General features: G+C 40.7%; 2 protein-coding genes across 2 annotated transcripts in view; one reads left to right on the forward strand and one right to left on the reverse strand.

Moving 5' to 3' along the window:
- NT5DC1 (5'-nucleotidase domain containing 1) overlaps positions 1–12306 on the reverse strand; it is a 141964-nt gene that overhangs the window by 91875 nt on the left and 37783 nt on the right. The gene's annotated exons all lie outside the window — the stretch shown is intronic.
- The window catches only part of COL10A1 (collagen type X alpha 1 chain), a 36880-nt gene continuing 27091 nt past the window's right edge, over positions 2518–12306 (forward strand). Inside the window, exon 1 of the mRNA XM_083433668.1 lies at positions 2518–2792. The gene's annotated coding sequence lies outside the window, so the exon portion shown is untranslated. The remainder of the gene's footprint in view (positions 2793–12306) is intronic.

The raw sequence follows: 12306 nt of genomic DNA on the forward strand, positions 1-12306 counted from the left end.
TAAAGGACATATGTAAAGGAAGTTTTGATATAAAAGTCTAATATAACTGGTGACAGTCATCAACCATTCTAACTGACAAGTGCTTCACATAAAAAGGAAATGCCAATTCCCTGTAGCTTTAATGCGTATGTCTTTAATGTTGAGTTAAGTATAGAGTGGCTAGGCATTCTACTTTACAGGCAACAGGTCTCTATTGGAAGGCATTCTGTGTAGGGCTATCCAGCCTAAGTTAGTTTTAAAGATAAAGAATCACAGTAAGAGAAGGGATTTTGAAGCTGCTGTCAACAGTTAGCACCTGGGCATCAAACTGAGCATCAAACACACCACTTCTTAGTATTTCCCACAATTTTTTTTTAAAATTTAAATTATAGCAATTATTTCTACATTTGTAGCTATATATAAAATTAGCATTTTTATATGTGCAAATTTATATGTGCAAAATATAAGTGCAAATTTTATTGAAATATGTGGCCTCTTTTCTCCACTTTTTTATTTTTGGGTGATGTGTAAGTGACCACACTATAGATGGGCTAATGATCATTACTGCTCTTAAAGAAAAGGAAGAAGAAGAAGAAGAAGAGTTTGGATTTGATATCCCGCCTTTCACTCCCCTTCAGGAGTCTCAAAGCGGCTAACAATCTCCTTTCCCTTCCTCCCCCACAACAAACACTCTGTGAGGTGAGTGGGGCTGAGAGACTTCAAAGAAGTGTGACTGGGCCAAGGTCACCCAGCAGCTGCATGTGGAGGAGCGGAGACGCGAACCCGGTTCCCCAGATTACGAGACTACCGCTCTTAACCACTACACCACACTGGCTTTCTCATAGACCTCTCAGGAAGCTAGAGGTCTATGAACAAAATTTTAATATACCATTTGAAGCAAAGAAACATGAGGTCTCCATGTGACAAGCATGCCTTGCAGGGATTTGGAAATGATGAATTAGAAAGAGCTACTCACACAAAAGCATTACGTAGTTGTGCTTATGAGTTACCATTAGCAGCCTTGTTGACAAGCAAAAATGCCCCTTTAGAAACCACAGGTGTGTCACGAGGGTTGACAGGCAGGTTGGAAACTAGGTAGCTATTTATCTCCAAAAATAACTGTTCACCCCTGGCAGGTGGCCTATCTGCAAGCCTGCATTTAAGAAGCTCTCATATTGCAACAGGACAGCTTTTGGACATGTAAGCTAAGCCCAACATCCAGATAAACCTGAAATTTATCAGTAAGCGGTGGTTGTGGCCCAACGCAGCACCCTCCGACTCAGGTGGCATGAAGGCTCTCGGGTTCCCGCCAAAACCACTATTCAAAGGAGCCTATCTGTGGGGGCATGGCTTGGGGAGCAGACCTGGCTGAAGCAGGCTTCACTCAGGTCTGCTCCCCAGCTATTGATCCTGGCCAGGTCTGTTCACAGCAGCCCAGTTGATTGGGAGTGCCCCCGTCTCCCCCCTCTTAAAAATAGTTCCTTACTGCTTTAACCATTTTCTTTTCAGTGTACAGTGGTACCTCGGGTTACATACGTTTCAGGTTACAGACTCCGCTAACTCAGAAATATTACCTCGGGTTAAGAACTTTGCTTCAGGATCAGAACAGAAATCATGCAGCAGCGGCGCTGCAGCAGCAGGAGGCCCCATTAGCTAAAGTGGTGCTTCAGGTTAAGAACAGTTTCAGGTTAAGAACGGACCTCCAGAACGAATTAAGTTCTTAACCTGAGGTACCACTGTGATGGGCTTTGCTGTGATCTTTGATGGTTGCCATATTTGGAGCAGGAAGGAATTTTCCCTGCGCTGCAGGTTTCGCCTTCCCCAAACTGGTAGTCACAACTATGGCAGTTTAGGACTTGGAAGGAATCCGATAGTCTTTCATCCAATCGGGGTGCTGGTGAAGTGGTTGACTCACCCCTCATCCCCTTTCTCTGCAGCAGCGATAACAGGATACCCTGTTAGAGGGACCTGGAGGGAAGTTTCTGTCCAAAGAGCCAGTTGCATGGGGCCGGTGGGCCATAGAGCTTCTCTAAGCGTTTGGAGGAACCATCTGTGTAAACCTGAGTTTTGCGATGGACTCGCCTTCCCAAATAGTCCCTGTCATGCCTCAACCCCCCCCGCTGGGGGCTGAGAGGGATATACGCCCAATGCCTATGCCAAGGCTTACCTACATCTGAAAATCAATAAAGTTGTGTCCATTTTAAATCCCAGACCAGTCGTCGTGTCCATTCCTTTACTCCACTTTCAGTTTCAGGCGCACCGGGGTGGGGGACTCTGTGGCCGGGCACACAGCTTAAACACAGCATGGGGCACTTTTACTGCCACCCCATCTACATATATAGATGGGATTAACTAGTTAGAGAAGAAAGAGGTTTTGTAGCCATGGTATTCCTATTCCATTGTAAATAGGGATGGCAAAATAAATGGCATATCCTTCTTTAAGTGAAGACAAGGGATCAGATGCAGAAGAATTGCCAGTCCCTTGCCACTCCTCTTACAGAGCCACTGGCTGCTTGGAAGCAGCAGCAACAAAATAATATTCCCTTCTGGAATTGACTAAGAAGGCAGACCCATCATTCAGTAGCCAGCGTATGATTCAGCTTAGCTTTATGGGGGAGAAAAATCTGAAACCTTACAAACAAAAGGTCCTTTGGAGAAAACGAAGAACTGCTTCATTTTAGCCTTCCTGATATGCCTCTTGAATGCCTTTGTGAATCGAGAATATTGAAAGACTAGCTTTGAAAGGAGGAAAGTGGGAATTGTTAGGAAGTGTTTCTCCCTCTAACAGTGGACATCTTCCACACAACTTAAAGGTAGGACAAGGCAAAATGCATGACGGTGCAGAGTCTATCATTAAGAGTAACCTCTTCTTCTTTTAAAAAAAGATTTTTATTTACAAAATTAAGGTAAAATAGATTGTTTTAAGAAAACCAACCCTAGGACAGAGGGAATTATCTATAACAACATACCATAAGCCATGACTGAGATATGCTGCTTTATGGTTTTTAGAAAGCCAAGCACCAAATTCGAAAAAGCGCATTGCTGCTGTAAGTAGGAAAAAGTACATTCCATTCCTTAAACAAAAATAATATCCCAGAAGGTCTGCTCACAAAAATACTGTTCAATTTGTTTGAAATTTAATAGCTGCACAGTAAAGCTTTCATACTTCATGTAATGTACTTCTTTTAAAAAAAAATGATGGGGAAGAAAATCTCTGTTCTTATTCACATATGCTTGTGATACACTGGAATTCATTTCAGGTAAGAATGGGCTGTCTCAGTTACAACTTCAGTTCTAAATCCCATTTTTGTTCCTCCAAATGACCTGTGTTATTTGGTAAACAACCTGTACTTCCACAAAAAGGCACTATTCCATCTCTTTATTTAGGTTACCAGTATTAAAGGCACTGGAAAGGACAACACACTATTCAGGGATAGCAACATCACATACAACGCCCAATGTTCTAAGCAAACAAAGTAAAACCCTTTAAACAGTATCCACTCAATATATTTAAATACTTGGCAATGCCAACATTCTAAATGCATACAACGGAAGCGCTTTTAAAGCGATGCTGCTGCCACTAGTCGCGAACATGAAAAAAATAAATAGGCTGGTTCAGCATGTTTATTATAAGCCTCCTAGTACAGTATACCAGACTTTTAATTCCCCATTAAAGGCAAACTATCTGCTTTGAAGTAAAAGCTACTGTTTAATCTTTTTCTCTTTTCAACATTTCTTAAATCTGCCTTGTCTAATTTGTGTTAGAATGTAGCCAAAACAAAGTGGCTGGAAAGGAACTATTTCTGGCTTCAAGGCTTTTTCTTCCCTTTACCTTTTTTTCTTTTGGTCATGGTCTAGTAGTGAAAACAGCTCACTTCCCCAAAATTAATTTTATGCACAGTTAATCACTTTGTATTGAAGCCTGGGCTGCATTTGAGTCTCAGACTTTTATCTTAGGTGCTTATCCTTGTATCCAACCATACACTGACTTTTTAAAATCTGAGAATTGCCTCTTGAGCAGACAAAATTAAGATCCCAGGACTACCTTGTAAACACCACGAACAACCCTTTTATTATGAGCTATAATAACGACCCATAACATTTCCAAGGGACACAATGTAAGCAATTTTTTTAAAAAAATGGATCTTATCAGTGACTTTAAAACATAGAATGCTATCTAAATCACACTCAGAGCAGATCCACTGGAATCAATGGACTTAAGTTAGAGGACTCAGCTACATTAGCCATGTTACGATGCTATAACTGTGCCAGATGGCATCGCAGAGCACAAAACTTGGTCTCTGTGATTTTACAGTCCGTCCGTCTCCCCCCCCCCCCCCCCCGCTTTTGAAGAAGAAGAAGAAGAAGAGTTTGGATTTGATATCCCGCTTTATCACTACCCGAAGGAGTCTCAAAGCGGCTAACATTCTCCTTTCCCTTCCTCCCCCACAACAAACACTCTGTGAGGTGAGTAGGGCTGAGAGACTTCGAAGAAGTGTGACTGGCCCAAGGTCACCCAGCAGCTGCATGTGGAGGAGCGGAGACGTGAACCCAGTTCCCTAGATTACAAGTCTATCGCTCTAAACCACTACACCACACTGGCTCTTATAATGACTTAATTTATGACTTATTTATAGGATGTTTTCCCTGTGTGTAGATTTAGCCTCTAAATAACTTAGTCAGATATCACCCAGATTGCCCCAGGAATTCTGCCTGGGGCCAAAACTGGTCTTGCCCCCCCCCCCCCATTCCTCTAAGCATTCCTATAGGGTATCTATTATTGATGCCCCAACAGGTAGAGTTGCCTGCTTTCCTTTTGCCACAACTTTGACATATCCATCAGTCTGCTAAGGCATTAGCCAGGATCCTTAACTGTGAGGGAGTTGTGGGTGGGCTTCATACTTTAAGGGACCTCAGGGGTAGAGGCAGGGAATGTCTCATCTCAAGGAAAGTGACAGAACTCTGCCTTGGTGATAATGGCAGGGAGGTGGCAGTTGACGAAATGCTGCGGATGGCCAGGGCTGCTTCCTAACCTGACTCCGTAGCCAGGGCTGAGTCAAGAATTCTGGAAACACACAGGCTGCGAGAAATAGGAGCCTCTGAAGCTCTACCCAAGAAAAGTGGTGGCCATTGTACACCCACTTTTGGTGTCTGGCATGTATCTTTGTTTATCTTTGAGACGATAATAGCTTGTTCCCTTCATGAATTACTATGGGTCTTTACTTGTTCTGATTTGGATGTCTGAGAGGAAGGTTTAGATTGGCGTTCAAAGGATGTTGTATGGAATAATTACAAAGAACAAGGGAAAGGGTTAATAAACCAGAATCACGACTTATTAACCTAATAATATTTTACAGTTGTTACTTTCCAAGTCTAGCTGGCCAGTAAAATAATATACAATACAGGCCTACGCATATTTCTGTAACAGGTTTGGTAATTTATTTTTGAAAGGTCACTCCCCTCAAAGCTAAACAAGAAAACCTCTTCTTATTAGGGAAACTAATTTTGCAGGCAGAGCTTATATGTTGTAGATTTTTATATATATCCCCAACTGTTTCCCTTGTGACAGCATTTTGTTCACATCATTCTTAACTATCAGTGAAAACTGTGCACAGTTCCGTGTTAAACAGTTATGGAAAAAATGTGGGTCATGAGAAAGTCACCTGTGTTATTTCCATCTACTATGAAAATACTGGCAACACTTATATTCATACATAGATACATACCGTATTTTTCGCTCCTTAAGACGCGCCAGACCACAAGACGCACCTAGTTTTTGGAGGAGGAAAACAAGAAAAAAAATATTCTGAATCTCAGAAGCCAGAACAGCAAGAGGGATTGCTGCGCAGTGAAAGCAGCGATCCCTCTTGCTGTTCTGGCTTCTGGGATAGCTGCGCAGCCTGCATTCGCTCCATAAGACGCACACACATTTCCCCTTACTTTTTAGGAGGGAAAAAGTGAGTCTTATAGAGCAAAAAATACGGTAACTATTTCCAAGCTCACATACTATAAAACCTGGTGATATACCCTAGTGGCATTTCTTTAAATTCACCAGCTTTAAACAGAAGAGCATGTTGTTTTCTTCCATCTGACTTTTCATATTAACAGCATTTGTCATCATCTCAAAATTAAACATCACCTTTAAACATACAAGGAAATGTGCTATTTCCCTGTTTATCCAATCCCTGCACTCCCAATAGTACTGAGAATAAGCTGCTGTGGTTCAGTTTCCTATTCTCTCAATTCAAGACAACATGGCTATGGAACTGATCAAATTGCCTGTTTGCCATTCTCCTGCCCCCCAATATTTACTCCTCACTATTTTCAGTAGAATGTTTTCTCCACCTAATACAGATGCACTTTTTTGAAAAGTGTGAATAAAACCTCTTGGCAAATTGTTTAGGCCCCTGATTTTTTATATTGATGATGGCTACTTGCAGATAAACTGTTCTTACATGGCATAAGAGGAATTTAAGTTAAATCAACACAACCTGAATTTGTTGGGAAGTGATTGATTCCCACCTGAAAATAATGTTAGTTCAGAAGTGCCCTGAGGCTCTGTACAGGAAATCAGAGCCCCCTCCTCATCCAACAACTTCCAGGAAGTATTGCAAATTTACCAGCAATACTTATTTCCTCAAACCTATTGCCTGGACCTTGCCTGCCTTAGAAGCAGAACTGGCTGTGTTGACTCACAGGCAAAGATTTCCATTGCATGTTCTTGCAGTGAACACCATCATTGTGGAAGAAGAGATTCCTGTCTTTAAACACATGGTAAAACCACCCCTAGAAACAGGAACGCTTTCAGGTTGGATGGCATCCCTTTACCAGTTGAAAGTCTCCTAGTAAGGAATGTGTGAGTCAGCAATCTCAGGCATCTGCAAACAAGAGTGTACAAAGCCATATACATTTGAATAAAATGAATTGGGGGGGGGGGACAAGCATTACAGCAGCAAGAGAAAGAAAAGACAATCATTACATGGAATGTTACTTATTTTGTGCTGGAAAGGTTTAAAACATAAAACCCTCTTGAAGAAAAGGTTAGGCGAAACATGTGTGCTTTAAAATAAAGCACAGATGTAAAAATTATTTGGTCCAAAGAGCTGCTTCAATTTTATTGAAGGGGTTGGGAATGCCTTGTGAATATTGACATTTGAAAAATGAAAGAGCAGGCCCTTATACGATATACCAAAACACTTACTGTATTTTGTCCTGCCAGTTTCATGTGTGCCATGGGCCCCCCTTGAGCATGTGAAACTAGTTGCAGGCATCTTTGGGTGCCCACCTGCATATTCCTGACATTAAAATGCTAGCTGCTTTCTACAAAACGGCTTCCTAATATTCTCGTGTGCTCTTTGCCACTGCATTTCTCTTGGCAAAGGAAGAGAAAGTAGGAAGTCAAATGTTAAGGGAGGAAATTACAACACATAAAGTTCAAGCTACTATTAAAAGTTGTATTGCAAAAGGCAACCTGCCAGTGAGCTCAGTTGGTCAGAGTGTGATGCTGGTTAGAGTGTGGGCTTGCTCCCCTTATGCATTGAGAACAGGGTGCTGGGCTAAATAGGCCAGCAGGTTCCTTTTATGTTCTTATCAATTTAAACTATGCCAGTAGTAGGATATGACATTAAAACCACAGGTCTCTGTTTCCAAAGGAGCAGCTAAAAGTGGTTTAATTAAAGCTGGATAGAAGGGACAAGGAAGGAGCATGCAGTTCCATTGCTCATTCCCTTTATAAACAAGATGGGAACGGAGGATCCAATTTGATGATTTGTGCCTGCAGACTTTCAGCATTTTCATTCCCACGTGGGAAAGTACTACCGGAAACCACTCTGTTAAGTGTGAGTGGAACCATGCAACACCAGACCATGTAACTACATAACCCAAACATTACAGGTCAGGACAAAGAAGAGTCTAACTGTTAGTCACCTTTGTGAATCAGATAAAATCAGATGAGCAGCAGAGCAAGACAGACTAGCCAAGCAAAGGATGCTGCTCTGGGAATATACTGACTTGCACTGTAGTAGTTTGGTGATATTTCAATATGATCAGGTGAAAAGAGGCTATTCTTTAAGCTTCTGTAAAAGGTAAAGGTAAAGGGACCCCTGACCATTAGGTCCAGTCGCGGCCGACTCTGGGGTTGCGGCGCTCAACTCGCTTTATTGGCCGAGGAAGCCGGCGTACAGCTTCCCTATACTAAAGGTAAAGGTATCCCTGACTGTTGGTCCAGTCATGGATGACTCTGGGGTTGTGGAATTCATCTCGCTCTATAGGCCGAGGGAGCTGGCATTCATGCACAGACAGCTTCCGGGTCATGTGGCCAGCATGACTAGCCACTTCTGGCAAACCAGAGCAGCGCATGGAAACGCCGTTTACCTTCCCGCCGGAGCGGTACCTATTTATCTACTTGCACTTTGACGTGCTTTGAACTGCTAGGTTGGTAGGAGCAGGGACCGAGCAACGGGAGCTCACTCCATTGTGGGGATTCGAACCACTGACCTTCTGATCAGCAAGGCTGGGCTCTGTGCTTTAACCCACAGCACCACCCGCGTCCCTTTTAAGCTTCTGTACATATGTGCAATTTCACATGTATGAGAAGAACTACTGACATCAAGGACGATATTTAGAAATACTATACCATTAACAGAACAAGACAGAAGTAAATAATTTAAAGTAAATTCAGGTGATCTCAGAATGATTCTTTTTCACAGCGTTATGCTATTAACTGGGCAAAAAAGAGAGAAAAGAAATAAGTACTAGTGTGAGCTAGACTGTGGGTGACCAAACATCCCACTCAAAGACTGAAGTGACAAGAAAATAGCTGCATACATGAGATTTTAGGTGGTGCCTGACATTTCCTTTTTCATGTATCATAATATCATCCGCTGATGCCATGTGGCAAAAATGTGGATTGCCACAAGTACTGTGTATTGAACGGACTCACCCTCGTCTGCATAAATCTTTTAAGGATAAAACATGAAACACAACTAGCTCTGTTTTAAAACCGAATGGAGTGAAAAAAAGACACAAAGTTGATTTTCTGTCAAAAATAGGTACAGTGTTTTACTCAAAGGTATTTAGAGCTTAACCTTGTAAAATATCAAGCCTTTATGAAGTAGTTGAAGCAAAATAAACATGCTATATTTCATAAGCAAAGGTCAGTTGAAACTAAAAAAGAACCCCACGTTTATTAAATGTAAATAAAAAAGTAACTATATTAGTAATCGGAACATATTTATAATACCTCATTATTCATAAGCTGTAGGGTTGTGCCTACTTTTAAACTAAAAGCTACTTTTAGAATCTGGGAAAAATGTGGTGTAAGGATTTTGTATAATTAACAATTATTAGAATGAATAAAAATAAGAAATTAAAATAATGGCCTTCTCTCCACAATATTTCAGCTAATATTGCCTTGTGAATATTGACACAGACTGGGATTTATATTTATAAAACACCACATTTAGATGCAAATTCTATAACCTCTACCTGGGAGGAAGTCTAATTGAACTCAGTAGGACTTCTGAATAATCATCCATAGGATTATGCTGTCAATTCAATATCTGGTTTTGGACACTTTGTAAGCATGTGCCCTAAGATTGTAAAGCACAACATGAAATGCATTCTAATATTAAAGTATTACAGCGTGATTAAGCCAACATGGGAATGGGGTAGTAATGATCTACAAAGGGGAAAAGATATAAGTGAGGGGTGCGTTTAACAGGACCATCACCACTCCGTAAACACAGAGCCACCCACTTCCTTTCTCATATACACCTTCTCCCCTGCACCCATATACACCCCCTTTCACCCAGTGGGTGGGAGGAGTCAGGAGTGGAACAATTCAGCCGCTGGTATGTCATTATCCTCTCTTTTATTCATAATGGAAATGGCCCTGTGCCTAATAAAGATACCCTTTGACAAGAATGCTGCCAAGCATTTAAAAAACTTGGGGCACAGGCCTCTGGAATATTTTTTCCTAAAATCTGCATGTGCTAATTTATATGCATAGATGCAAATGTAGATAAATTTTCAGGAGAAGGAAACCAACTCTGGTTCTTCCTGTCAGGGCTCACACTTATACAGAGCGCCAAGAAGATTATATGATCCCAGTACACTAGGTTGAATCCAACTGAGGCTGCACATCCACTATACCTTTAAAACACTGTCATTTACCATTCACAGAGTTACAACTCCCAACAACCCTTAGCAAACTACTATGCCTTACTGTGAGTAAATGAAATCAATAGATGTGACTAACTTAAGTCTATTGATTTCAGTGGGTCTCCTTGAAATAAGTTAGATGACAACTCTCTGTATGTGGATTGATCCTTCTACCCAACCCATGATCTACGCGCAATAACTGCTGTTTAAGTACATATTAAAAACTAAAATAAATATTCCCCAACATCTAGCATGACTTCTCTCTTCCTGACACATTTACTTTAACTTCCTCATCCTATCCAGCTGTTTATGTACTTACAAGTCCCCTGTCATTTGTCAATACCTTCCACACATAATATCCAGCAACTGCAAGGTGGGAAAATGCCCTAAGAAAATTAGTCCAAGCCCTTTCCACTTTCAGCTATTTATTCAAAACTGACTGACAGCAGGTGGGGACCATATCTGGACTCTAAGCTGGGTGCTGCCCACCAAAGTTAAAAGATGGAACTGCAAATCTCAAAATGGAAAACCTACTGACAGGATGGTAAAAAGAAAGAAAGAACTGAAATCTGAATGATTATTGGCTTCATGTTCACTTCAGGAGGCTACAACTAAAATGAGGATCAGATCGTGCAACTCTCTGAAGAACACAAGCTACACCAAGCCTGCCAAATGACTATGCATTAGTGCTGTAATCCCTTCCGCCTTTTAGGCTGCTGTAATGAAATCTTCTCGTGCTAAAAAATAATAATCTAATACTTGTGCTTGAAGGCTTCTGGAATATTTCTGAAAAGGTGAATGAGGTTATGTGGAGGGGCATGCAGGGATGGGTGTATTTGCATTTACAAATAGATCTTGCATCCTGAGTTTGTTTCTGTTCTTGGCTGGTAGGTTTCACAGCAGGTATTTTGTTTTCCATTTTTGAAGCGCTATTTTGTTGTTGCTGGTTTTAGAAGGGTTTTTTTTTTCAGTTGGGAGTTGTTAACACTATGAATGGGAGCTCTGTGTGACGTTTAATGTAGGTCAAATTTTAGGCTTACTATTTCTCAGGGCACCTCTTTAATGACTCAGTCCATCACCACAGTCAGATTTCTACCATAGACTTTACTATTTGGATTTGTTGTCTACCCTGAAGGCTACAATTCAGAGCCCAGCTTATTTACTCCAATGAGAAGCCTTTGATTATGGGAGGGCTTTGTGTCAATATAGAGAAAGCCAAGGAATGGTTGCGCTGACTTTTCTCTTAAAAACAGAGGTCAGTCTAGACACCAGTGGTGGAGAGCACATTATTTCCTGCTGCCTGTAAGAACATGACTTATTTCTTTATTGCACTGGAAATCTTGAGACCTTTTAAAAAAGGGTTCATGTGATTAATTAAGTGAGTTTAAAGGATTATATTAACTCACATATTTCAAAAAGCCAGTGGTATTTTTTAGAACATGTTGAATTCTCTAAGAACTGTTTTCTCTTCTGCTTTCAAACACCAAACCTAATGCATAATTAACACAATATGTGCTGCCAGGGTATATGTGTTTAGGGAACACTTTTTGGGCTTGTTCAGCTGTGCTTACCATCAGATATTACTTGCCCACCTTTTAAAGATAGAGGCAAAAGGAAACCCTATGAAATATTTCAAAAACCAAAATCCAAAAGAATCCAACGTATTTCTTATCAGGAAAGGTACAGAACAAAAGACATTATCTCTTTGAAAATATATGGAGCCAGCTCCCATTTTTTTCACCATATTGAATTAAATTAAATAAATCACGCTTTCCAAAAATTCATACCATACTTTATTCCACTTTTAGCAGTTCAGCAATAAAATTTTATGTCACATAACACAATTCCTTCCCTGTTATTCCGCCTATTATATGAACACAATGAGATCTATGAATTTCTCCTTAAGATGTTACATGAGAAGTAGGAAGAGCAGAAATTTAACTCTCTCTGCTTCTGTGTAACATTCAAACTAGTTTGAAGCCATAGCAATACATTTGTAAATTGCAAATATGTGTAAATATGCATATTTCATATGTCTCTGATTCCAGGATAATGCGCTTTATAAAGACAAGAGTTTATCACATACTTCCTTGAAAATAGTGCCAAGGGGCTTTCAAATCTCTTCCCTCGCTATTTTAATCCATATTTGCTTACCTCAACACACTC

The sequence above is a fragment of the Podarcis tiliguerta genome (genome assembly GCF_965153285.1).
Source record: "Podarcis tiliguerta genome assembly, chromosome: 3".
Classification (NCBI taxonomy): Eukaryota; Metazoa; Chordata; class Lepidosauria; order Squamata; family Lacertidae; genus Podarcis; species Podarcis tiliguerta.